Below are 27327 nucleotides of genomic sequence, written 5' to 3' on the forward strand. Positions count from 1 at the left end.
CGACTCTGGACCACCAGGTTCTGGTCCATTAAAGGACCAACACTATGCTCTCCAAGGCCAGTGACCCATGCTGGGTCATTATAGTAGCTTACATTTCTGGCCACCACCTTAGGGTGACATGACCATAAGAAGAGAATTTCTACCTCAGTTTCTCTTATTAAGTCAGTACATTATTACTGGCATATAGCACAGAGGGGCAGAACTGGGAGGAGAACAAACAGGGGCCATGAAAAGAAAAGAGAGGAGCCTCACCCAGAATAAGAACTTGGTCCCTGTTGTGCTCTATTACACCTCTGCCTTTCCAATTATTTGTTGTTCAGTAGCTAAGTCACGTCTGACTCTTTGCAACCCCATGGACTGCAGCACTCCAGGCTTCCCTGTCTTTCACTGTCTCCCTGAGTTTGCTCAAATTCAAGTCCACTGAGTCGGTGATGCCATCCGACCACTTCATCCTCTGTCACCCCCTTCTCCTCTGCCCTCAGTCTTTCCCAGCATCAAGGTCTTTTCCAATGAGCTGGCACTTCGCATCAAGTGGCCAAAGTGTTGGAGTTTCAGTCCTCCAAATGAATATTCAGGGTTGATTTCCTTAGGATTGACCAGTTTGATTTCCTTGCTGTCCAAGAGACTCTCAAGACTCTCAAGACTCACTACTTCAGTGGTGAATCCCTCCCAGGATCCAAGCTAGTTCTGACTCATATGAAAGCTGAGACTGGGGAAGGCTAAACAACTTGACCAAGGCAGGTGGTAGGCAGAACTCAGAACCAGATTCAGGATCTTCTGGCCACTGCACCAGGCTGTAGAGTACAGGCTTCTGAGGTGATGCCCAGTTTCTGGCTAGAGGAGAATCTCAGACTTGGTGGTTAAGTGAATAAAAAATTTTAAATGAGTCAAGAACCAGGTTCAAAATCAGACAGGCTCAGTTACTGCAAAATTAGGGAAGTCAATTAATCTTTTTGAGCTCCATTATAAAAGAAAATATATAAAAGGACCTCCATTATAAAAGGAAAATTACACTGCTCAATTCATAGGTTTTTGATTAAGGGGCCTAATACAAGTGAGAGCATTTTGAAAACAAAGAACCTATCCCCAGGTAAGCATTGCCAATCTCTATCAGTGATAGAAATGTGTATTAAATCCATTCTCCCTCTGTTGCTTAAAATCACAATCATAGGAGTGGGAAACCGAAATGCAGAATGTTATCTCATTCACGTTAATTTCCATCTGAATAAACAGTCACTTCTGTGTTATTGTTGTTACCGAACATGTATGGAAACCCAGACAGGACCCGGGTGCCCTGGAAAATACAAAATCCAGAGAAGTCTCTGAGAAAGTCAGGAAGCCCAGAGCAAAATTTGGTGTGCTACTTGGGAACAAGAAACCAAGGCGTAGTCTTCCAAGTCCCCTGCAGAATTAACATGGCAGTTTGTCCACAGCCTGAGCCTGTTCTGCAATGCCTTCTCCATTCCTCTCTCTCATGGGGCACTTTGAAGACTGGGAAGATAATTCAATGTGCATGTCTTGGGGACAGATCATGCTGTTCTGTAATCAGGCTTGATTCTGCTCTTTGCAGGCACCACTTCATTTTGAAAACAGAACCCTGACTTTTCCTGTGGGGTATATTTTATGACATCATAAGGATGTCACTGTTTTTCTTTGCTGCACAGGTGTACCATGCTGAGATACTAGGAGGTTCTTTGTCCTGGAAATGTACATATATATTTCATTTCGTCAAAATCGAAATACATCGAAAATGTAACAAGATCCCTGTAGACTTCATATGGGAGGTGGCCTTGTATATAGGAGAGAAGGGTAGGAGTCAGAAAATCAAGAGTCAAGCATTAGTCTAACCATTTCCTACTTGTGTGATTCTCAGCATCCATTTAATATCTTTGCCCAATAGATTTCAGATCTGTAAAATGAAAATAAAATGAGTATTTTATCTACACTGTGGATTTTCATGAATGTCCTATGAAATGTTTTTTGAGTAGGATAATGAAGGATTGAACATGTGTCCTCTGGGATTTCAATCCCTATTCATAAAGATCCAATTTCAAGCATTGGAAACAATGAGGAAAGGAAGGCAATCGATGTGAAAATGAAACTGTCTCAAGATACAGGCATATTGCTGCACAAGTCAGCACTCAGTGACTGCTTCCTGATTAAACAGAAAGAAAATATAACTGCTTCAGATGCTGCTTACCAGCCTGTGCAATGGAAATCACAAGTGATCCTACACCCAGAGGGCACTCACCTCTTTTTACAACAAAGCCATCCACAACCTCTTAAAAAGTAATTCATTCTTATTATGAGAGGCCACAGTCACAAAAATCCTTTGCATATCTTAAATCATTCATTCACTACCTGAGGAGTGTCTTATTTTATACACACACACACACATATACATAAACTGTTTCAAGACAGTTCTCAGAATTTGATTCTCAAGACATCAGCATCAGAACCTACCCCAAGGTTATATTTTGAAAATGTACAAACCTGAACCCCAGTCCAGATCCAGTGAATCAGAAACTAGATAATTTGCATTTTAACAAATACACCCCCCCCAACACACACACACAACGAACCCACTTCTACACTGAATAAAGTTTGGGAGTTTAGATTCTAAATTCTAAAGTTTGGGGGGGTTTCAAGTTTCTCTAAAAAAGAAAAATTTTATCTTTAGAAAAATCTGGCTCAGTAGAAATGCCTTTGGACTTGGCATTGACTTTGACTTTGTGTCTCTATGCATGTGTGATTCACTGTGAAAGTGTCGGTCGCTCATTCATGTCGGACTCTCTGTGATCCCATGGACTGTAGCCCGCCAGGCTCCTCTGTCCATGGAATTCTCCAGACAAGAATACTGGAGTGGGTTGCCATTTCCTACTCCAATGTGCTTCACTAGGTGGTGCTAATGATCTGATCTGAGCTGGGACACATTTTTCAGTAAGGAAAAAGGCTAACTAACCTCTGTCTTTGCATAGCTGTTTTATAGAAACATGTAAATTCAAAGAAGTAAGTCTCAATTATTAACAGTACTTCTTGAAAATGTAAAGGGAAACAATGCTTTAGGTTAAGAGTGATCATGGACTTTTTCCTTTCCAAAATTATTTATGATTACCTACTTTGCCAAAGATAGAATTCAGCTATAATTCTGCAGAAACTGTCATATAACTTTTATATTCAAGAAAAGCCGAGCTTGAGTGAAATCTTCTAAACTGGAAAGTCACCGGTCCTGGAGGAGTCACAATATGGAGAAACACTTTGTACAGCAAGGTAGAATTTACATTCCAGATCCAGGCATGTTCAGGCAAGAATTTAAGACTACAGCCAGCTTCAGGGGGAAAAACTTCCTCTGATGGTTCAAATCAACAAACGACTAAATCACCAAACTAAAAGCCTCCTTTACCACTCCATCTAATATGGAAACTTTAAGGAAGAGGAAAGTCTGGTCAGAGTTGATTGTTCAAAGACTAGCAGCTCACCAACTAGCATGTAATCCAGTGCCAATGTGAAACATAAAGGAATATCTGTGTGAATCATACTTCCTCCAAATTGGATTAAAGGAGGAAATGGTTCTAATTTGTAAACGTTAAAAGCATTTCTCACCCTTAAATAATTTGCTGATTTACACAACTAAACACACACATCAGGTTTTACAGTCTTTGTCCTTTGTGGTGCCGACACCAGGTCAGGCAGCATCCTTGCAATACCACACTGAGGTGCCCCTACAAAATGAGGTCAAAATAATCACTGTTCCAATTCTGAGCCCCACCTCTGCCTGGTGGAATTTCCACACCAGGTCTTTAGATCTCCATTATATAACTCATAAACTCTCTTCATGAATGGCTATACCCGGAACTTTGGCGCCTGGAGGAAAAAATTTTTTTTATATAAACTGGATTAAATTTAAGTACAGTAAGTCCCCTACATATGAATGAGTTCCGTTCCAAGTGTGTGTTCATAAGTCCAATTTGTTCTTAAGGCCAACAAAGCTAGCCTAACTATCCAACTAACATGATAGGCTATATGGCACTGTACTGTACTAGGTTTATAATACTTTTCACACCAACAATACATAAAAAGCAAAACACTAAAAATAAAAGACATTTTTAATCTTATAGTACAGTACCTCAATAGTATGGTACAACAGCTGGTGCTTCTTAACAGTACCAGCTACATCACCACTGCTTTTACACTTGCTTCAATGCATCCTGGGCTTGAAATAAAGATATTGTACTATTGTTCTCTATACAGTCCTGTACAGTGAAGTACACAAAAGCACGACCACTTGTAGAGGATGCATGCATGTAACAATGTACGCCCGACACGTGAACTAACTTACGTGATTGGACATTGAATTCACATTCGCCTCTTTGAAAGTTTACAACTTGAAGGTTTGAATGCAGGGGACTTCCTGTAAAGATACCCACTTTACCTCATAACCAGCAAAGTTCTCATTGTTATAAATAAAAGGAGAAAATAAAAGTAAGCTGAAAATAAATACACAGTTATATAATTGATTGGGAATGTATTATATCTTGAGTGGGTTGTGGATTCACTGTTCATTATACTATCAAAAGTAAAATTAAAATAAATTAAAGAGCCATTTATGAAACAATGACAATAGTATTTTATAAATCAAAGACTATGATAAATTCAATTATATTCAAATAAATAAAGTCAACGGCAACATAACTTACTGCACAACCATGTGACTGTGTCTTGCCCTTTGCCCTACCCAGTCTTCTGCTAGGTCTCAAATGATAACCTGGATAAAAATATTTCAGAATCAGGATAACTGGTTCTTCTACCTTGGTGGGAACATGAGAAGGGAAGAGTCATGCAATGATTTTCACAATGTGTCGGGTCAGAGAAAGGGGACAGGAGCCTCCTTCCTGAGGAATGAAGTGTGTCTGGCTCAGAAAAAAACAAGATTGTCCTGGGAGAACACAGAAGCATATTAAGCAAGGGTCCTAAGGAATATCAAGGGGACCCAGCATGGGGTCAGGACAGAAAAGGACAGACACAGGACACCCTCCCTGCTGGAGACCCTCGACAGTCAGATCCAAGGGCTGCAATGGAAAAATCGAGGACTAAGTTACAGAGAGATCCAGCTCAGAATATGAAGAATATTTGTGGTTTTGCTCGAAGTTCACAAGCAAACACTTTCTATAAGACCTTGATGTTAAAGGATTCCTAAAACTAAAGAGCACATCTTAGTTCTTTCAGTAAGTACAGAATGCTAAGGACAAGTGAAAGCCTTTGATTCATTATCTGGGGCATGCATCTATTTATCGGCTCTTGGGACTCATTAGGCATCAGGGTCACAGTAAGGAAAAGGGAATGGAAACATAAAAGTTAAACAGCAACAGACAGAATGAGTTCTGAAGGTGACTTTCATATCCCTGGTAATGTTACTGAAAGGAATTCGTGGGTCCCACTGCTTGCCGCTCAAAAACTAACCAACAGGCCAGGTTGGGAAAGTTTGCTTTATTTCAGGTGCCAGCAACTGGGGAGGGTGGAGGGTGACATACATCTGTTCAAAGGCCAACCTTGTCAAGCAGAGGGTAAGAGGCTTTAAAGACAGAGTGGGGCGGGGGGGAGGCACTTACCTGCAGAAACAGCACAGTCCTCTCTAACAGTCATCTGCGAATCGGTCGTTAGTGGTCTGACCAGCATCATCTTGGTTGTTTTAGGTAGTTTGTCTTCAGTTCCATGGTCCACGTGTTCTCATTTCTTTGCGGTCAATTCTCAGAATTGTGGCCGCTCAAGTCCTGGGTACAGTGTGGTCATCATGCAGTTAACTTCTCCACCTGGTGTTTTGGTATCTATTAGATAGCTCACAGGATATGGCTCAGAATATTATCTATAGCCCTTGAGAAAAGGACTAAAGGTCCTTGACTATGCTTAATGACATTATTATTATTTAGTCTCCTTTGACTCTTCTTTGTTTCAGCATTTCTTACTGCTCTGATTAAATATTTTCTTTGACTCATGTTTTCCACGGGCAAAAGGCAGGCAGAGGACATGGTGAGGTGGGGGAGTGAGGGGGTGAGGGCAAGGACAATATGGTCCTGCTCCATTTCAGGATGAGCCTTCTCTACTGACATTTTCCTCACCCTCCTTAACTTTAAGTATTTAAGATCATGTGTATCAAAAAGTTTACTCAATTGGATATTCTCATTAAGGTGGGCTCTAGTTCATTTACATTTCCTATGCTATACTGGTGGTAAATGTGAAAGCCTGAAAATATCCATCTTCATTACACTGTGTCCTGGGTCAGCAGCCTAACTGGTATCCTCCCCAAGACTCTAGAATGCTACAGATGCTAATGATGCCTCCGAGTCCAAAACAAAGGCTTTAGCTTCTGAAAGTGTGTAACAAATGCTGGTAGGGACTTTCCAAGCTGTCAACAGAATTCATCATGGAACTTCTTAGCCCAGTCAGTTATCAGGTTAAGCATAATTCTGTGATGACTTGTTAAAGGAAAACAAATAAGCTGGAGGCTATTCAAAGGTAGGGACTATGTTTTCAACTTCTTTGTAATGCCTTACAGTAACCTAACACAATGTGGAGCTGAAGATGGGTGTTCCTTGATTAACAATTGGCTTTTGTTGATTTATCCCTCTTATGTACTTTTCAAACAGAGTAGGGCAGAGTAACAGGGGCTACACGAGCAACAGGATATTCACACACTTTTCTGAACCACCAAATTTACTCAAAGATCTAGAGGTATAAGACATGACATTTGTATTTTTTTTTTAAAGAGTGCAAAAATTGGCATGAATTTTTAAGATAAAATATGAAAATCAAAGACAACACACATTTGCAGCTGGACGTTTGAAGACATACTCTCAGACTGCAAGAGGTGCATGCTCACTCTTTCTCTTTGGTAGAAAAGAAGGGGCAACACACTGCTTAATGTATGGTTACCTACACACATGCACAAAGACTTTGCTCTTCTGCTCCCCTCCCCAAAAAAACTATAGATTTAACCCAGAAATTCTATTTTTAGGAACTTATCTTAATAAATAATGAAATGAATGTGCAAATATATGTAAGTGCTGCTGTTCACCTAGAATTGCTTTTATAAAAATGAGTCTATATCTATCATCCTAGATATCTCTGTATGCTTAAATGCACATAGATTAACTAGATAGATAAATGATAGGTAAAGAAGCAGATCAATTAAAGTTCATTAAAAGAGAATCACAGTACATATGTTACATTTTCATAAAGAAGAATTAAATATAACCTCCACTGATTTTAAAAGAAAAAAAAAGAAATGGAAGTACACTAAAATAATTGATAATCTTTAGCTAAATGTTTTTACCACAAAATCTATTGTTTCCTAAAATATCTCTAAGATTATAAAAAATTATAAAATACAAGCAGTTTGTCATTAAATAATTACACTTTACATCAAATATATACAGTATAAATTGACTCCTTTCTAAGCAAGAATAGGAAATTAGTAAGTTTCACTTCTTCCCACATCCTCATTATAGTTATTATTCTCATATTTTCAGAGTTTATAATGTTTACATTAGCTTCTACAGCTACAATTCCTCTACTTGTTAAACCTTAGATTGATACCTAAATAGATCGGACAATCACTGCCTGTTCTTTTATCTTTCCCATCCCTGAATTCTATATTTTTAATTTATTCTTTGATTATCAGAATTTCATCAGCCTTTTGTTTTTTCAAAGAGGCTTCATGTGTTCAGTTTTCACTGAATTCTTGAATGTTTAGGAATAACTTTCCGTTACCTTTGTACATGAATGGCAATTTGAATCCTTGAATGTTTAAGAATAACTTCCCATTACATTTGGACATGAATGGCAATTTGGCTGGGTATTACCTTCTTGGATTGTGTGCTCTTCCTGTCATTGCCTTCTGACATTGAATCTTTTTTATGAAATATACATATTCTATATATACTTTATGGGAGCTTCCCTGATGGCTCACTGAGAAAAAAATCCTCCCTCAATGCAGGACATGCAGGAGATGTGGGTTCAACCCCTGGGTCAGAAAGATCCCATAGAGTAGGAAATGGCAACCCACTCCTGTATTCCTGCATGGAGAATCCCCTGGACAGAGAAAACTGGTGGGCTACAGTTCATGGGGTTGCAAAGAGTCAAACATGACTGAGCAACTGAGTGTGCATATACTCTATGTGTATATTATGTATTTTTATATTATGGATACATAATATTGAAATAATATTCTCTGAGCTATTCATTGGCTTGTCTACTTTAAGGGCTCTGATTAACTTTCTGCTATACCAGTTTTGTCTCCTCTATATTATCTTCTAATTATTTTAATATATTTCTTGCTTTGGTTCTGTTAAGCCTTTCCTTAAAACTGTAACTCAGTTTTAAGCCATGTGAAACCTGTCCATTACTCTTACCAGATAAATCAATTCCATATTGGGTATGTCCTCTCTTTTTTTAGCTGACTTCCCTTTTCATTTTATTCTGCAGTTTGAAAGTTTATTATATGTATGTCATGTCCTTATTAAATCCTTCTATTTACAAAACACTCATGGAAAAATTTTTATTCTCTTCCCCTTAATTATATATTTTCTGCACTAGGTTCTTCCTCAGTCTTGTTATCCTATATATCTCACTTATAATTTATTGATATATTGGCTATGTTATGCTTACATAGCTGCCACTTTGTCTCTTTTCATGTTAACTAATATCAGAACATCTGTGTATATCTTCTGTTTGTATTAATGTGGATGAATTCTCTTTACTCTCTTTGCATCTCATCAAGAACTTGCTTCATTGGTTTTTAAGATGGCCGTTCTATATTTTAGCATCTCTAAAACTTAAGGACATCCTACAATTTAATTGGCAGCATTTTTTTTCATTATTTTGTTTTCCCCTCCTGGGCTACAATGTAAGAATATCTATTACAAAACTCTACTTTCCTCAAATTTTCAACTTCAAAACCACCTTTCATGGTCAGTAGATGACCACTTATCGTACTTCATAAGTATAGTAAAACCTATCAGATGGAAAATCCCTCACCTTTCCATCACAAAACTCAAAACTTCAGAATTCTTCCCTCTGGCTCTTCCTGTCTAAGGCTAACCCTCCCTCTGTGTTCTGAATTTCACTTCTTCCAGCCTTCTTGGGAAACTCAACATTTCAGCCATCTCCTGTCATTCATGATTCTTGAAACTTTTCTTCTACTAATTCCTTCCCATCAAGATTAGCTCATCCTTTAAAAACAAATAAATAACCCTCTTCACTGTCACATTCTTTTTTCTCCTTCAAAGCCAAATTACTTAAAGATCTGTCTAGATGCACAATCTCCATTTGCTCAACTCTGACTCAGGCCTTAGCCATTCAATTTGTTTGTGACTCTACTGTTCCGGTAAAAACTGCTGTCAGCAGGTAACCAAGGACTTCCTTGTTGCTAAACATCATGAACTTCAGTCTGACTTATACTCACAGCAGCATCTGTGGTAGCTGATCACTCCTTCATCTCAACACTCTTCCCTTAGCTTCCATTATAATACATCCTTCCAGTTTTCCCTTTCCCTCTGATTACTTCTCAGTACTGTTTGCAGGATCTACTTCCTCTGCCTGTCCCTAAAGTTTTCTGTTCTACAAGGATCATACTCAGAAATTTTTTTCACTCTACATCCTCTCAAGTATATGAACCCAGGTTCCTATGGCATCTATAAGCTTCTAAATTAATGGCCCTATTAACAAATGTCTTACCTGTATATCTAATCATTTGTTAACTATCTCAATTTGTAATTTCCACAACCAACTCAAACTCATCAGGTTCAAAAGTGAACTGATAGTCTTCATCCCAAACCTACTCCTCCTCTTCAGTTCTTGGATTCTCCTAAATGTCACCAACCAGTTGTTCAAGTCAGATTCTTGGGAATTATCTTTAACTCTGTGCTTTCCTTCTCTCACAGCTCATTACCAGGCCACCTGACTTTACCTCTTAACAAAGTTCTCTAAGCTAATTCTCTTATCACCACTCTCATTGCTTATTTCAAGTTACCATTTTCTATTTCCACTGTTCCTACAATAGTCTCCAACCTTCTTTCCAAAGTGGTTTTACTAAAACTCTGATCACACTACATTCTGTTCCCTATAAAATCTTTCAGTAACTGGTCATTGCCACTGGGATAAGCTCCAAACACCTGAACACAGCATAAATGATCCTTCATGATTATGGTCTCTACATACTTCTCCAAACTCATATTGTGCCCCTTACACTATATGCTCCAGTCATGTTGAACGATTTACAGTTTACTCAAAATTGGTTCCCTTTCAGCTTTGTATGTTATTGCATCTACTTCCATCACTCTTGTCCCTCCCCCTGGTCTGGCTAAATCTTAATCATCTTTCCATTCTCAAGTCCCTTCTTCAAATGAAACTTGCTTGCATTTCCAGGTTCATGTTAGATATCCTCTTCCTAAATCTCTCACAGCATTCTGAACTTCCCTTAACACGTTGTACTATCATTTTATGAAAGCTGGTCTGTGAGTACCATGAGAGCAAGTATTAAACTAGGTTAAAAGGTAGGTCTTAGTCCTAAATTTCCCTTATGTCATCTCATTATTAACATGGTTGATCTCTTCTCATACAGGTAACTTGTGTATACCATAAAATAAACTGGAACACTGAGAAAAAAAAAAAACTAGTAAAATCAGAAAATAACCAGTGTGGATCATTTATGTTCTAAATATTGGTTTTCATTCACTAGTGTTTTTTCCAGCTGAAATCGTCAGACATAATCCTCCACGTAAGTAAAGATTCACAATAAATGGATATAATTCCAACACCACTAGTTGGTTTGAATGATTCAGTGAAGTAAAACTCAGTCATTTGGGGTTGTTTAATGAAATATCTGCTTGAACTGATCACTTTTCAGGGCATGTGTGTTAAGTTAACATAAACGCAACACTGTTATCACAAAAGGTCAAGTGCAGAAAGAATTTATTACTTATAAGGAGTGAGCAATTTTCACCCACGAGGATAGATGATTATAAAAACTTTTCCTCTTATAGTCTACCACCAGGCAATTTGAGTCATGGTGCTAAATTAATATCCATGTTAGTATACAATATTCAGCCCAGAATGGTATTTTGTGAAGCAAGACTCTTATCTATTTTGCTCATTGTTGTTCGTCTACACTGTAAGCATTCAGAAAACATTTGTTGAATGAGTTAATGAAGAGATTGTCATCTCTTCTGTTATACATCTAACTAGACAAAGCATTTTGTCTATAAAAGAATCTGAGCAGTCACATTTAATATCACAAGCTCTCCCAATATAAAGACTCCTGGGTAATTTTAGAACTGAAAAAGTACTGCTGGCCTCAGTACTGATTCGGGTTCAAGCCAGCAGGTTCCAAACTTTAGCATGCATCAGAATCAACTGGAGTACTGATTAAAACACAAATTTCTGGGCCCCAGCCCTTGTGTTTTTGTTTAGTAGGTCTTGATAAGGCCTGAATATCTGCATTTCTAACAAGTTTCCAGATGAGGTTGATGCTGCTGGTACAGAGACCACATTTTGAAAATCTCAAATTCAGCAAATCAGTTTATTTGGCCTTTTGTTTTCCTGACTGATATATTTTCTACAAAAATCATGTTTATAAGCAATGGATTTCTTGTGCATCTAAAACAAGCTTACCAATTCTCTGCAATTCTCATAGTCTCTATTATTCTGTATGGTCTCCAATAGTAAATCTGTCGAGCTCAATTTGTATATGTCAATTCAGTGGCAAGAAGAAATTCAGCAAGCATGTCATTCTTTTTGATACTACAAGACTATCCAAACATTCCTACTTTTAATTTGCTTTGCTGGACATTATTTCTTAGACTAGGTTTAATTGCCTTCCGCATAAAAAGACACCATCTAGATAACTTTTGTCAGTAAAAGCGTTAACAAACTATAGTTACTCTTCATCAAACTGAGGTATGGCAGGTGCTTTAATGGTAACAAGTCATAAGGACAAAATTTTGGCACAGTGGTAAAATCTACATTTACAGTAATACTGTTAAAGTTTCTAGCTTCATCTTTGAAGCCTTGCCAGAGAGACATATTTCTTTGTTAAGGATTTTTCAGGTGTCTCATAAAGTCTAAATATTACTCATCTTTTAGCAAAATCATAACCTCTTGCAGGTTTTGGAAATGTGAATCCATTCATACTTTTTTTTAACAAAGGAAGTGTTAAATAGAGGGTAGGATCCTTAGCTGCTCTAGTGGAAAGTTTAACAAGTAATTAAACAACAAAAGCCTAGTAGGTTTGCTAGCCCACGCCTTGCTCTGAAAGGTATCACATTTTTAGCAGCTTTATATATTTCAGTAGATGAATAAAATCGAGAATTGAACATTTAATCTGGTTATTCAACAGAACCTCTAAAATTGCTCACGTTGGAGATGGGAGGAGAGAAGGAGGGAATGCCTGAAGGACAGAAATCACTTCCCTTTTCTCCTCAAAATATTACCTGTAAGGGCCACAGCTCTGCCTCAGCCATGCCAGCACCTGCTCAGGGGACTCCTCCCCTCCCACCTAGGGCGAAGGCTCAGCAAGAAAAGATTTACTTCAAAGGCTGCCAAGGCTGAGTATCTACAGACTGGTTCGAGTTGCACATGGAGCAAGGAAGCAGGTTTGGGGCAAGTGCAAGCACCTGAGGATAGCACAGGAAGGCTTTTTGACAGCCCCTAGTTGGGGATTTTCTCAAAAAGATTCGCAAGATGCCAAGTTAATCTTGAGGTTTCTTGCCTCACCTCCTTTCATGTCCCTCCCTGAGCATTCTTGTATAAACTTGTCCTCAGGATGTCTTTCTGACTCCTATAAACTCCCACCTCTGGGCAGACTTGGCACCTCTGCCTTACCCTGAGGCCCTTGAATTACTTGCCCATTTCCACATTTCTATGCTTTAAAACCTTTCTTCCAAGCAGGAATGGAAGATACATTCTCCTTTCTGAGTCAGGCAGAGAAAGCGGTCATTTCCAGGCCACGTATCCTTTCACTCAGGCTACTGCCTCTTCATCCCAGTGGACTCTCCCCCCCTCTGGAAATGAGAAAGTAAACTACCTTGACAATTAATTACTTAGGAAGGACTAAGTGAAGGACTCAAACTTTTGAAGCCAGCTCCCAGATCATTTTGATTCAAAGCAAAACCCTGAACTGAATCCAGAGGGACAAGTGGCTAGCACCCCATGCTGCAGGTTGCAACTCTCCAGGCGCTCCTGCATTCATGCTCAATAGCTAAGTTGTGCCCAACTCTTTGCAATCCCGTGGACTATAGTCCACCAGGCTCCTCTGTCCACGGGATTTCCTAGGGAAGAATACTGGAGTGGGTTGCCATTTCCTCCTTCAGGGGTCTTCCTAATCCAAGGATCTAACCTGCATCTCCTGTGTCTCCTGCATTGGCAGGCAGATTTTTTTTTTACCTCTGAGCCACCTGGGAAGCCCCCCCACCCCCCAACCCCACCTCCAGGTGCTACTAGCAACCAAAATACCTCAGTTTGCTTGGGATTCTGTAACAAAATACCATAGACTGAGTGGCAATATAAATTTATTTCTCTCTCTTTTTGTTGTTGTTGTAAAATGAATAGGCTGAGAATTTTCCAAACCTTGAAGTTCTAATTCTAGAATTGTTTAACAATTTCTTCTTTCATTCATCTCTCTCTTCTTGCCTTTTGTTCTAAGAAGTTAGGAGGTTCCAAGCCACTCTTTCCACACTAAGAAATTTACTCAGCTAAATATTTAGTGTCATTGCTTGCAAGTTCTACCTTCCACAAAACACTAGACTATGAACACAATTCAGCCAAGTTCTTTTCATTTTATAGCAAAGGCTGCCTTTTCAGTAACATGTTACTCATTTCCATCTGACATCTCATCAGAATGGCCTTTGATTCCTATTTCTACCAACTCAGAGTTCATGATTAATTACATATTCTCTAAGAAGATGGAAGCTTTCTCTCTAGCTCTCCTTCTTTCTTTTTGAGCTCTCACCAGAATTTCCCTTACAGTTGAGATTCCTCCATGTACCTCACAACTCCTCCGGTCTCCATACCTCACCCATTTCCAAAGCCACTTCCACAGGGTTAGTTTTTTGTTGCAGCAGCACCACCTCTTACCTTCTGCCCCACCTCTCCCTCCAGGCAAAGTCCCATTAACTAGATGAGGATTTCACACTTCTCTTTGTTCCTCTTTCCACAGCCCACAAATGACAAAGCTTCTCATTTATCACAGGAAATCGCACTCACAGGAAATTGAACTTGTTCTTTTATCCAGCCTAAAATATGATTAGGCCTCTATCTTAATTCTTTTAGCTTGAATTTTTGCTTGTGTTGGCCTTATAATGGCCCCCCCCATTTTTTTTTCCTCTTAATTAATTCTTCATCGCTTTTTCTGGGTCCTTTTTCTTGCTTGCTTCTTAAATTCCTCGGGTGTCTTTCCTTGGATCTTATGTCTTTTCACTCTAGAGATTAATCGTTCTTCCTTTGGGGGAGTTAAAAACAAAAAAGTAAAAGTCACTCGGTCATGTCCAACTCTTTGTAGCCCGCCAGCTTGCTCAGTTCCTGGAATTCTCCAAGCAAGAATACTGGAGTAGGAAGCCATTCTCTTCTCCAGGGAATCTTTCCAACTCAAGGATCAAACCCCATGTCTCCTCATTGCAGACAGATTCTTTACCACCTGAGCTACCAGGGAAGAGCTTTGGGGAGTTAAGAATAAGGGGGGGGGAGGTATGGGAGCCTCTTCAGACATATATTTATTAAATATTTTTAAAAGCTTATTTGATGCAAAGAGCTGACTCATTGGAAAAGACTCTGATGCTGGGAAAGATTGAGGGCAGGAGGAGAAGGGGGTGACAGAGGATAAGATGGTTAGATGGCATCATCAACTCAAAGGACATGAGTTTGAGCAAACTCCAGGAGATGGTGAAGGACAGGGAAGCCTGGCATGCTGCAGTCCATGGCATCCCAAAGAATCGGACATGACTGAGTAACTGCACAACAAAAGCTTATTATATGCCAGCCATTGTCCTAATTGCTGACGATGTAATAGAGAACAAAACACACAAGCTTCCTGTTCTCGTGGGGAAGACAGACAATAAGTAAATAAGTTTAAATATGTATATGATTTCAATTAGTGATAATTGCCATGAAGAAAAACAAAGCAAAGTAGGGAGAGTCATGGAGAAGAAAGACCTCTCTGAAACAGATAATTGACCACATGTTATTTAAAGCCATGATTGTGGATGAGATCACCTAGGGAGGACAGCAAATAGAGAGGAGAAAGGTGACGATTCAGCTCTGGGGTATTTCACCTTTTCAATTTCAATAAGAATTAGAAAGACTCCATGAAGCAGACTGAGAAGGATGCAGTTGGTAAGAAAAGAAAAGGAAAAAAAAAAAAAAACAAGAAAATATGAGGCTCTGGAAGCCAAAAACAATAACAACAAAATGTTCCAAAAAAGAGGGAGTAATCAACTGTGTCACATTATGCTGAGATGATGAGTAAGATAAAGATTAAAAATTGTTTATTGAGTTTGGCAACAAAGAAATCTTTGCCAATCTGAAGATAGGATTAAGTGGAATCGGAGGACAAGATCCTGACTGAAGTGTGCTCCAGATCGAATGGGAAGTGACAGAGTGATTGTGGATGACTCTTTCCAAGAGAATCGAAATTTAAAAAAGAGCAGAGAAATAGAAGTAGGGAGTTATGGGATGGGACTGTAGGGCCACAAGAGACTTTTTTCAAATGGGACACATTGCAGCAATAGGGATGGCTATGATGTGTAACAAGGAGGACATTGATGATGCAAAAGAGAAAGGGAATGATTGCATAAGCAGAGTCCTTGAATACAAGAGAGGGGACAAGATCCAGTGCACAACTCTGGTTTGATGATGACTGGAGCAGTTTACCTATTGCAACAGGCATAACAGCAGTGTGTATGTACAGATGCAGAGTAACTGGTAGATTGGATGGTGAGAAGGGAGTTCTCTTATGCTTGTTCTTGTTTTCTCAATTAATTAGATGCAAAGTCAATAGCTGAGTGTGAGGAGAGAAGAAGGGTTGTTAGAGGTTTGAGAAATAAGATAGCTGCTCTGCCATGGAAAGACCACTTAAAATAGGGAATCATTTAACATGGGACCGATCAGCACGGCTGAATGTTTTCCTCCAGCTACATTTAGCTGAACTTCTGATTAGGAGGGCTTCACTGGTGGCTCAGATGGTAAAGAATCTGCCTGCAATTCAGGAGACCCAAGTTCAATCACTGGGTTGGGAAGATCCCCTAGAGAAAGAAATGGCAACCCACTACAGTATTCTTGCCTAGAGAAATCCATGGACAGTGGACTCTGGTTGGATATAGTCCATAGGGTCACAAAGAGTCAGACATGACTAAGTGAATATAAATAGAATATTAAACATACTTTCTTTTGAAAAATCTTTTCTTCACCTGCAATTGCTACTAGCTTCCAGACCTTCCTCTGAACACCATCTTCACATTTTCTGCAGGTAAACTTCATATGTACTCCCAAAGCACTATGAGTGTACTATACTTATACTCACTTATCACACTGACCTCACTTGACACTACATCCCCTCCAGTTACTTCCTCATTTTTCTGCTTTCCTTTGAAGAAAACCCCATCAAAAAGGATTATCAATATTTCACTGCCACCCCTTCGTCTCCTCCCTTTGTCTCTGGCACACATTTAAATCAGTCTTTTCATTTTAACTCTTCTAGCAAGACAACTCTTTACAAAGTCATAAATGTCTTTGACATGGCTATAAACAATGGTCAATCCTTAGTCCTCATCTTACTGACCCATCATAGTTGCAGCATCTGATACAATTAATTACTCCTTCCTTCTTGAAAGACCTTCTCCTCTTGACTTCCAGGCAGCATTTTCTTTTGCTTCTGCTGTCTCACTGGCAGCTATTACCCCATCCCCTTTGCCACTTGTCCTGATCATCTTAATCTCTAGAACTTGGAATATTCTTTTCTATCTATTTCCTTTCTAGGTGATATCATCACTTTTATAGCTTTAAACACCCACTCTAAGGATTACAGTGCCCAAATGTGTATCCTAACCTAAACCTCTACCCTGCACTCTAGAATACCCAACTTAACACAGGCATTTGGATGTCTAATAAGCAGCTTCCCAAACTCCTTCAGCAATCCATCCCTTTTTGAAAGTGAAAGTGAAGTCGCTCAGTCGTATCCGACTCTTTGCAACCCCATAGACTGTAGCCTACCAGGCTCCTCCATCCATGGGATTTTCCAGGCAAGAATACTGGAGTGGGTTGCCATTTCCTTCTCCAGGAGATCTTCCCGACCCAGGGACTGAACCCAGGTCTCCCACATTGTAGGCAGACGCTTTACTGTCTGAGCCGCCAGGGATCCTAGCAATTTCATTCTTCCAGTTGCTCAAGCTGAAAACCTTGGAGTCATCCTTGACTCTGCTCTTTCTCCCATACCTCACATTTACACCACCAGTAAATCTTGTACGGTCTGCCTTCAAAATATACTCACAATCCAACCACATCTACTCATCAGCCTGGTCAGCCCATACTCTCTCACCTGGGTTATGTAACAGCCTCCCACCTAGTCTCCCAGCTTCCAACCTTCTCTCCCTTCATACAAGAGCCAGAGTGGTTCTTTGAAAACAAGTTGTATCATGTCTTTTCTCTGCTCAGAATCCCCAAATTATTGTCATATCAGAGGCAATATAATGGTTTACAAGACCCTATATAACTTAGCCCCCCTACTAACTTCCTAAACTCATCTCCAACAACCCTCCACAACACTGTGTTGAAACTCCATTGATCCTCCTCAGACCCTGTACACCTGATGCTTCCTCTGCCTGCTATGTTCTTCCTTGAGGATAGCCACATGCACACCCCTCACTTCCTTCACATCTCTGCCATCTTCTCAGAGGGCTTGTCAGATTAATTTTCAATTATACTTATCACTGTCTCTTACATTATTTGTTCATTGGTTTATCTTCTGTCTTACTCCATTACTGTTGATGTTGTTCCATCACTAAGTTGTGTCTGACTCTTTGCAACCCCAACACTGCAGTGCAATGACACAGACATGCGCACACATAAGTGTGTGTGGACTTGTGTGTGCTTTTACACGGTTGTTGCTTTTTAGTCACTAAGTTGTGTCCAACTTTTTGTGACTCCATGGACTGCAGCATGCCAGACTTCACTGTTCTTCACTATCTGCTGGAGCTTGCTCAAATTCATGTCCATCGAGTCAGTGATGGCATCCAACCATCTCACCCCCTGCCACCCTCTTCTCCTTTTGCCTCCAATCTTTCCCAGCATCAAGGTCTTTTCCAGTGAATTGACTCTTTTAATCAGGTGGCCAAATATTGGAGCTTCAGCTTCAATCTCAATACTTGGGGCCACCTGATGAAAAGAGCTGATTCATTAGAAAAGACCCTGATGCTGGGAAAGATTGAAAGCAATGTATCTCTATCAGGACCTTATTTTATTCACTGCTATATCCCCTGCACTAGTATAGTGCCAAGCACTCAGCAGATATTCCATAATAAATCAAATGGAATTACATACTGGTTTACTTATGTACCCCCTCCCAACTAAAACTTCTACTCTTTTAAAAGAAGGACAAAAATAAATAAATAAATTAATTAATTAATTAAATAAAAGAAGGACGATGGGACTTCCCTGTCAGTCCAGTGGTTAAGACTTCGCCTTCCAATGCAGCGGGTGTAGGTTTGATCCCTGATCAGGGAGCTAAGATCCCACATGCCTCGTGGCCAAAAAACCAAAACATAAAACTGAAGCAGTATTTTAACAAATTCAATAAAATATTTAAAATGGTCACATCTAAAATAATTGAATGAAGGACAATATCATATTGAACTTCAAATCCCCTTTGCCTAGCACAGTTCAGTTCAGTCGCTCAGCTATGTCCGACTCTTTGCAACCCCACGGACTGTAGCACGCCAGGCTTTCCTGTCCATCACCAACTCCTGCAGTTTACTCAAACTCACGTCCATCGAGTCTGTGATGCCATCCAATCATCTTATCCTCTGTCGTCCCCTTCTCCTTCTGCCCTCAATCTTTCCCAGCATCAGGGTCTTTTCCAATGAGTCAGCTCTTTGCATCAGGTGGCCAAAGTATTGGAGTTTCAGCTTCAGCATCAGTCCTTCCAATGAACACTCAGGACTGATCTCCTTTAGGATGGAATGGTTGGATTTCCTTGCAGTCCAAGGGACTCTCAAGAGTTTTCTCCAACACCACAGTTCAAAAGCATCAATTCTTTGGTGCTCAGCTTTCTTTATAATCCAAGTCTCACATCCATACATGACCACTGGAAAAGCCATAGCCTTGACTAGATGGACCTTTGTTGGCAAAGTAATATCTCTGCTTTTTAATATGATGTCTAGGTTGGTCAAAACTTTCCTTCCAAGGAGTAAGTGTCTTTTGCAGTCACCATCTGCAGTGATTTTGGAGCCCCCAAAAATAAAGTCAGCCACTGTTTCCACTGTTTCCCCATCTATTCGCCATGAAGTGATGGGACCAGATGCCATGATCTTAGTTTTCTGAATGTTGAGCTTTAAGCCAACTTTTTCACTCTTCTCTTTCACTTTCATCAGGAGGCTCTTTAGTTCCTCTTCACTTTCTGCCATAAGGGTGGTGTCATCTGCATATCTGAGGTTATTGATATTTCTCCCGGCAATCTTGATTCCAGCTTGTGTTTCTTCCAGCCCAGCATTTCTCTTGATGTACTCTGCATATAAGTTAAATAAGCAGGGTGACAATATACAGCCGTGATGTACTCCTTTTCCTATTTGGAACCAGTCTGTTGTTCCATGTCCAGTTCTAACTGTTGCTTTCGGACCTGCATATATATTTCTCAAGAGGCAGGTCAGGTGGTCTGGTATTCCCATCTCCTTCAGAATTCTCCAGTTTATTGTGATCCACACAGCCAAAGGCTTTGGCATAGCCAATAAAGCAGAAATAGATGTTTTTCTGGAGTTCTTTTGCTTTGTTGATGATCCAGCAGATGTTGGCAATTTGATCTCTGGTTCCTCTGCCTTTTCTAAAACCAGCTTGAACATCTGGAAGTTCACGGTTCATGTATTGCTGAAGCCTGACTTGGAGAATTTTGAGTATTTACTAGCATGTGAGATGAGTGCAATTGTGTGGTAGTTTGAGTATTCTTTGGCATTACCTTTCTTTGAGATTGGAATGAAAACTGACCTTTTCCAGTCCTGTGGCCACTGCTGAGTTTTCCAAATTTGCTGGCATATTGAGTGCAGTACTTTCACAACATCATCTTTCAGGATTTGAAATAGCTCAACTGGAATTCCATCACCTCCACTAGCTTTGTTCACAGTGATGCTTCCTAAGGTCCACTTGACTTCACATTCCAGGATGTCTGGCTCTAGGTGAGTGATCACACCATCATGGTTATCTGAGTCATGAAGATCTTTTTTGTACAGTTCTTCTGAAACCTCTTCTTAATATCTTCTGCTTCTGTTAGGTCCATACCATTTCTGTCCTTTATTGAGCCCATCTTTGCATGAAATGTTCCCTTGGTATCTCTCATTTTCTTGAAGAGATCTCTAGTGTTTCCCATTCTGTTGTTTTCCTCTATTTCTTTGCACTGGTCACTGAGGAAGGCTTTCTTATCTCCCCTTGCTAGTCTTTGGAATTCTGCATTCAAATGGGAATATCTTTCCTCTTCTCCTTTGCTTTTCACTTCTCTTCCTTTCACAGCTATTTGTAAGGCCTCCTCAGACAGCCATTTTGCCTTTTTGCATTCCTTTTTCTTGGGGATGGTCTTGATCCCTGTCTCTTGTACAATGTCACGAACCTCCATCCATAGTTCATCAGGCACTCTGTCTATCAGATCTAATCCCCTGGATCTATTTCTCACTTCCACTGTATAATCATAAGGGATTTGATTTAGGCCATACCTGAATGGTCTAGTGGTCTTCCCTACTTTCTTCAATTTAAGTCTGAATTTGGCAATAAGGAGTTCATGATCTGAGCCACAGTCAGCTCCCGGTCTTGTTTTTACTGACTGTATAGAGCTTCTCCATCTTTGGCTGCAAAGAATATAATCAATCTGATTTTGATGTTGGCCATCTGGTGATGTCTATGTGTAGAGTCTTCTCTTGTGTTGTTGGAAGAGGGTGTTTGCTATGACCAGTGCGTTCTCTTGGTAAAACTCTATTAGCCTTTGCCCTGCTTCATTCTGTACTCCAAGGCCAAATTTGCCTGTTACCCCAGGTGTTTCTTGACTTCCTACTTTTGCATTCCAGTCCCTTATAATTAAAAGGACATCTTTTTGGGGTGTTAGTTCTAAAAGGTGTTGTAGGTCTTCACAGAACCATTCAACTTCAACTTCTTCAGCATTACTAGTCGGGGCATAGACTTGGATTACCATGATATTGAATGGTTTGCCTTGGAAATGAACAGAGATCATTCTGTCATTTTTGAGATTGCATCCAAGTACTGCATTTTAGACACAATGCCTAGCACAATGCCTAGCATTTCCTAGCACAATGCCTAATAAAGTTCAATCTAAGTTAATAAGTATATAGCTCCATTGCAAGCATGAGGATGTCTAATAGCCCTAGGAAAAGATGCTTAGCAAAAAGTTGACCCTGTCACTCAAGAGTGAAAACATATTCCGAAGAGAGTCTGGGCTCCCGAGCTGGCAGGAGATTCAAGCTAACAAATGGAGCTCTGCATTTCTTTGGCCATACTGATGGTCTCAGACATGGATCTCCATCAGAACCAAGGCTTCTAGGATAAAGACAAGTGCTCTGTCTACTAGAACACAAGCTGAGAGGCTGTCAGGTCTGAAGTCTCTGCCACCTGAAATTTGCTGCCACATGAAATTTTAAACTAACAACACCATAGAAGGTAGAAGTGGGAAATACAGAAACCAAATCCTGAAGGCATTTCTTGAGCTCTGAATGCATGTTGCCTGAATATCTACTCCCTAGTCTTTTAAATTCTTTGAGTCAACACATTGTTTTTTGCTTAAATTGGTTTGAATTAGGTTTTCTGTCACTTGCTACAGGAAAAAAAAAACTTGATTAATTTATAATCTTTAAAAATTAGATTCCCATGCCCTGATACAGAATCTTTATTTTAACAAGGTCCCCAGATGTACCCAACAGATACGGAGTTGCAAGCAGCAAAACCCAGTCTAGAAGAACCAAAGCAAAAAGAATCTCTTAAAGACATTAAATATCTTACAAAATAAGTAGGAGGGCTGGAAAGCCAGGCTTGGGGCTATGTAGTGAGGAATGAGGTCCAAAATTACGCTGGCAAACTCACCCAGGAAAGCAGTCAGCGATGCTGCCAAAGGACAATAAACACTATGGCTTGCACAACTGTCCCAGGAACTCAGTCTTCAGGCAACCATCGTCACCTCTAGCACTGCAGCCACTATCATCCTATATATTCAGTCTGATTGCAAGTACTACTGCAAACCAATTTACTGCCACTGCTGAGCCAGAAGCTTGGTTTGGTACTATTGCTAATGCTACTAGAAAGTCAGAAATATTTTTCTATAATCTGGTCTCCTTTGCATCACAGGATCCTCCACATTGCACCAGAATTTTCAAACCCTAGAAAAGAAAACAGTTCTTGCCTCATAATAATATTCATACATCAGAGAAGACTCCAGTCTTGCATTCCACCCAACTCTGGTCTGAGACTGGATCAACCAAAAGAAGTCTGTTACTTTCTTGCCAGTGAAAAATACATGAAGAGGCCCATTCTTTGCTTGGGGGTCCAGAGTTTAATTTATGCCCCTGGCATTGTTTCCCTGTTTCCCATACCAAAAGATATTATAAATATTTGTGCTCATACCAAGGATACTATTTTGATCAAACTGTTAGAACAATCCAGGCTTACAAATAATTTTATTATTTTTTTCATCAAATTCTTCGGTGAATTTATAGGCCATATAACCTACTCATTCAAAGCCTTACATGTCAAGGATTAGAACCACCAGAAAAAAAAAATTATTTTAGACACAGGTTCCAGGAATTTGACATAGTATTTGTCATACCTGCCAAAAAGCTAGTAAAGAGAATTTTCTGTAATCTTAAAATAGAATTAAATATTAAAAATCTTTCTCTGTAACTCATACTGTCTTTCACATGAGAATGGGAGATTTTCCTCTCTTTCCACATGGACATTTGTCCTCAGCAATTCTCTTCAAATTGTTCCAGTGAAAACATTGGTCCCATCTCTAATGATCCTTTCCTTTGCTCTGCTATCTGACTATGCTCCTTCACGGTCTCTGACCGTGGAACTCTGGGAAAATGAGTTTGACCTCTTCATTAAACTCAGTATGAAGTGTGGCTGGCATAATCTCTGCTTCTTTCAACAAGCAACCTTTTACCCACTATAAGTTTTAACCCAGAAACATGATGAAAATTCTCAAGTGTTGGATCTGATTCCAAATGAGAACTTTTCTAGTCCTCTTGCCACAGCAAAATCTGATATTATGGTACCTGAACAGCTGACAAAGTTCCAACAGAGGAATCATTCCCCAGACGTCCCTTCAGGCATGCGGCCCCACATGTGAATAAATAACCTGCAGGCACTTCCTTAAACACTTGATAACACCTTTGACTAAGGCTTCTGACTGCACCTTATAGTTTGTATACTACCACAATACCATTGGTGGAAGCTGTTGCAATCCACCTTTCCCCTCTGACAGTGTATTTCAATGGATCCCACACACAGCTAAGGCCCTGAGTCACTATCTGTCTGTTTTTCCATTGCATGACCTCAGGGAAAGGCTTTGCACGTGTTTGATGATGGAGATTTCACCTGCACGTTGGTTGGATCCCCTTGGAACACTGCTGGGAGGTATCCCCCTGAGCACTGAGCTTGTGCCAGCCTTTTTTTTTTTTTTTTTTTTGCTCCTTGACTCTTGGGCCTTCCCCCAACAGCCTGTTTGATTCTGTTTAGGTTATATTACCTCATGCACAATTAGATTTGTACAGTTCTTTGCTAGTAGCAAAAAACAAAATATAGGTCTCTTATATCCAAAGACCTGAATTTTCTTGAAAATCTACAGAAGGCTCTGGGTCATAAGCCTTGAATCTATTCTACAATGACACATTTCATGTCCTGCTTTAATCAAACTGCAGGATACGTAAGATTTATCAAATACTAGAAACAGGACTTCCCTGGTAATGCAGTAGTTAAGAATCTGCCTGGCAATGCAAGGGAGGGCTGGTTGGATCCCTAGTCTGGAAAGATCCCACAGACAGAGCTCACACACCCTTAGAACATGTGCTCTGAAACAGGAGAAGCCACCATAGTGAGAAGCCTGTGCACAGCAACGAGGACCCAGCACAGCCAAATATAAATAAATAAATGTTAAAAAAAAAATACTGAGAAGTAGAGTGGAAAATTATGAACTTTGGAGCTAGTCTAACTTTAGCACATTCACGCTAGTTTTGTGGCCATGGGCAAATTACTTATCCAGCTTCCTTGTGTATGTAATGAAGCTAATAATACTGTACCTATCTCATAATCTACTATGAGAATTAAATGACTTCCTGTGGTTAGCAGATGTTTGGTCCTGTCCAACAAACCAATAAGACATTTTGTCCATACCAAAAGGTCCCTGGTATTTAGTCCTATCAAAACCATTTGGCATGAACCAAATATGGTCATGGATATGTTGGATAGAATCAAATTTCAAGGACTTCTTGACATTCACCAAATGCCATATGAATGTTTTAGACAGGACCAAATGTCCTGCAAGACTTTCCAGAGGTATAGACACTATAAGAGCTCAAGAAAGGTTCATTCCCAGCCTCTTTTTGACATAAGGGGATATGCCCATGTCTCAGTGTTTCCTCAGTTACTGAAACTGAATATCTTCTAATACATGGCTTTCCTTCTTCTGGACTAAAATGGTTTTATAAGGAAAATTATATTCCAAGTGCTGATATTTAGGAGGTAATGATTTGATTTGCTTTATGAGGCCTCCTTTATGAGAAGGGAATATTCTTTAAGCACAATTGCTTTGATATTTACTGGGTGTGGAGGGAGAGGAGGAAAGAGAAAAAGGAAAATGATAAATGGGTTCATTTGGAGTGATGGAGATCAAAGCAACTCTTAACTCTGACTATAAATATAATGTAGCTCTTAAATCAAAGCTCCTCTCTCAAAAGCATCTCAGCTCTTTTACCGTCTTAACTCCTGACAGTCGAACCTCTTTTCACATCTACTACCCCCGCTAGGATGTCCCCCTTGTAACAAAAGTGTTATCATGGCTGTTACCATTCCAAAAGCATTAAGCCTCCACAGGGAATTTGCTTTTTATGTTATTGTACTTTGAGGGCTTGAGTTGATCTGTACTTCTTTGTAGGGGGATGGGATTAGGAGAAAGAAATTGTAGAAGAGAGAGGCTCATGAGACGAAGCTATCTGAGAGCCAGAACTCTCCTAGAAAGCTAAGATGGTAAATTCTTTTCTTCTTTTTTTTTAAATTTCTACTTACTTCTGGCTGTGCTGGATCTTCATTGCTGCATGCAGGCCTTCTTCAGTTGCAGTGAGCAGGGGTTACTCTTCATGTGGTGCATGGGTTTATCATTGCGGCCACTTGTTGCAGGACACAGGCTCTAGGCACACAGGCTTCAGTAGTGTGGCTCCTGGGCTCTAGAGTGTGAGTCCAGCAGTAGTGGCATATGGGCTTAGTTGCTCTGCAAGTTGTGGGATCCTCTTAGACCAGGGATTGAACCTGTATCCCCTGCACTGGCAGGCAGATTTTTAACCATTGGTCCACCTGCAAAGTCCCCAAGGTGATAATTCTTACACAGTCTTTACAACCTCTTTTGACTTGGTTTCTCCAGTATTCTTCCTTGCTTACACCATTTAAATTGAGTAATCAAGGAAAAGGAGTATGGCTCTCAACATTGCTCATTATTAGAGAAATGCAAATCAAAACTACACTGAGGTGTCACCTCACACCAGTCAGAAAGGTCATCATCCAAAATCTACAAACAGTAAATGCTGGAGAGGGTGTGGAGTACAGGAAACCATCTTTCACTGTTGGTGGGAATGTAAATTGATAAAGCTACTATGGAGAACAGTATGGAGATTCCTTAAAAAGGAGGAATAAATCTGCAATATAACCCAACAATCTGACTACTGGGCATATGCCCTGCTGCCACTGCTGCTGCTAAATCAATTCAGTCGTGTCTGACTCTGTGTGAACCCATAGATGGCAGCCTACCAGGCTCCACCATTCCTGGGATTCTCCAGGGAAGAGTACTGGAGCCCTGAGAAAACCATAATTTAAAAAGACACATGTGTCTCAGTGTTCATTGCAGCACTATTTACAAGCTAGGACATGGATGCAACCTAGATGTCCACTGACAGATGAATGGATAAAAAAGTTGTGGTACATATATATAATAGAATATTATTCAGTCATAAAAAAGAATGCATTAGAGTAAGTTCTAATGAGGTTCAGTTCAGTTCAGTTGCTCAGTCGTGTCTGACTCTTTGCAACCCCATGGACTGTAGCACACCAGGCCACCCTGTCCATCACCAACTCCCGGAGTTTACTCAAACTCATGTCCATTGAGTCTGTGATACCATTCAACCATCTCATCCTCTGTCATCCCCTTCTCCTCCTGCCTTCAATCTTTCTCAGCATCAGCTGACTCTTTTCCAATGAGTCAGTTCTTCTTATCAGGTGGCCAAAGTATTGGACTTTCAGCTTCAACATCAGTCCTTCCAATGAGTATTTAGGACTGATTTCCTTTAGTATAGGCTGGTTGGATCTCCCTTCGTCCAAGGGACTCTCAAGAGTCTTCTCCAACACCACAGTTTAAAAGCATCAATTCTTTGGTGCTCAGCTTTCTTTACAGTCCAGGTCTCACATTCATACATGACTAGTGGAAAAACCATAGCCTTGACTAGACGGACATTTGTTGATAAAGTAATGTCTCTGCTTTTTAATATGCTGTCTAGGTTGGTCATAACTTTTCTTCCAAGGAGCAAGTGTCTTTTAATTTCATGGCTGCAGTCACCATCTGTAGTGATTTTGGAGCCCCAAAAAATTAAGTCTGACACTGTTTCCACTGTTTCCCCATCTATTCGCCATGAAGTGATGGGACCAGATGCCATGATCTTAGTTTTCTGAATGTTGAACTTTAAGCCAACTTTTCCACTCTTCTCTTTCACTTTCATCAAGAGGCTCTTTAGTTCCTCTTCACTTTCTGCCATAAGGGTGGTATCATCTGCATATCTGAGGTTATTGATATTTCTCCGGGCAATCTTGATTCCAGCTTGT

The sequence above is a fragment of the Odocoileus virginianus genome, chromosome 22 (genome assembly GCF_023699985.2).
Source record: "Odocoileus virginianus isolate 20LAN1187 ecotype Illinois chromosome 22, Ovbor_1.2, whole genome shotgun sequence".
Lineage (NCBI taxonomy): Eukaryota > Metazoa > Chordata > Mammalia > Artiodactyla > Cervidae > Odocoileus > Odocoileus virginianus.